This window comes from Periophthalmus magnuspinnatus, chromosome 15 (genome assembly GCF_009829125.3).
Source record: "Periophthalmus magnuspinnatus isolate fPerMag1 chromosome 15, fPerMag1.2.pri, whole genome shotgun sequence".
NCBI classification, from domain to species: domain Eukaryota; kingdom Metazoa; phylum Chordata; class Actinopteri; order Gobiiformes; family Gobiidae; genus Periophthalmus; species Periophthalmus magnuspinnatus.
The window spans coordinates 23,596,615-23,598,481 of NC_047140.1; positions in this window are offsets into that span (position 1 = coordinate 23,596,615).

The window sequence follows — 1,867 nt, forward strand, 5'->3', positions numbered from 1 at the left end:
TAAAGCCTTGTTGGTGACCTTAGAATACTGGCAATGAGCCGAATTTTGTGGCACTTTTTGTGAATATTTTTGCTCGAAACTGATTTGATTAAGACTAAACCTACTCACTTGTATTCATGTAGCTTCTAATACCCATTGGCCACATGTGTCAGAGAAACAACATATAAAAGGTTTATCCCATCAACAGATAAGCAGCCGGAGGACAGACCAAGTCACGTTCGAATGCCTGGAAAGGAGGAGGTAAACAAATTATCCTGTTATGTGCTGTCAGTGTCGGTGAGCATTAGGCCTGGGAAACCCACTGGGAAATCATAAAGATTAGAGATGGGGAGAGTGCCTGAGGATGTGTGTCTGGAAGAGCACCTCGCTATTAAGGCAGCTGTGCTCAATAAGAGGCTATGTCCATCTCACACACTGAACACTCAAGACTTTTTTTGAGTGTTTCTTGAATAATAGTTACTCTGGTAAAATGGCTGGATTTAAAGGTCCTATATTATGTGAAATTGACTCTTGTGAGCTTTAGGCTGTTAGAATGTTGTTGGCTCATCAAAAACATACCCAAGTTGTGTTTTGTTTTCATTCACATATGTTTGAGTAACTTTATTATTAGTCTGTCTACATCTACAAAGCTCAAAATGCTATTCCACCTTGTGATGTCACGAAGTGGTAGTTTAAGTTAACCTTTTACCTTTTGTTCCGTTGAGATTGGCAATTCCAGGGCTGAAATGATTAAAATGATTCTAGTGAAGATGTATGGAGTTTAAAAACACAATGGAGCCCTTCCTGTATTGCCATATGGCATCACAAGGTGGAATAGTGTGTTTTCAGTTTAGAAGAACCCCTAAATATGCAAACATGAACATGTGTGAATGAAATAAAATACAACTCCAGATATGTTTTTGATGAGGAAACATAACAGATCATAACAGTCCACTAACCTTAAAGGCTCATTTTACACTGTTTGACAAATGTGCGACTTGTCTCCATAAAGATGTTATTGTGTTGTCTGAAATGTTCAACAGTATGGCATTGAACTTATATCTCCATGAAAAAAAAAAAAAAATGATATCAAATAAATGCACAAGTTTAATGCCATACTGTGGAACATTCAAGGAAAAACAAGGAAGACATTGTCAGGAGAGTATATTGCACAAGTTACACAAGTCCCTTTTCACAATTCTTTTACACTGAAAATAAAAATGTCTAAATCAGATCCATATTCCCTGCAATGAGATTTGCCTGCTTATTGTGTTATGTACCATCTAAAATTACATTAAACGTCCAAATATCTTGAGTTTAAAGGGCAAAAATCAGACCCATCGCACCTTTGAGAGTTAATCTTGGCTCTGAGGTGTTTCTTCATTCCAGACCGAATCTCCATGCCTCAGCCGGGGCAAACAAGAGGGCTGATTGCACTCCATTGCCCCTGTAATTTTCTATGTGGAGTCGGGTCACTCAAGAAGAGAAGCAGACAGCCTTCGCCTCTCACTCTGAAGAAGTGAATCAGATTACATCAACACTCAAAAGTAAAGCCCCCTTCTCAAAACAGTGACTGAAACAGACAGGCCTCAACTGCAAAGTATGAGCTCAACGAGTGAACTTGAACTTACTTCATACAACCAGGAAGACATGATTTAGTATAGAAGTAGACCTATGTGACCTTGTGACTATTTAGCTTTTACCAATATAGTATTTATGAATTTTACTTTGCTGTGAATTTAAATAAAATGTAACTTGAGATTATAGATAAGTAATTTTCACCTAGTTCTTTCCCTTAGTTGCTTAAATATTCAAATTTAATGGAAATTCAATGGAATCCCAATTAGTTGAGCTAAAACATTCAAGCAGGAGAAGAGAACACACAATT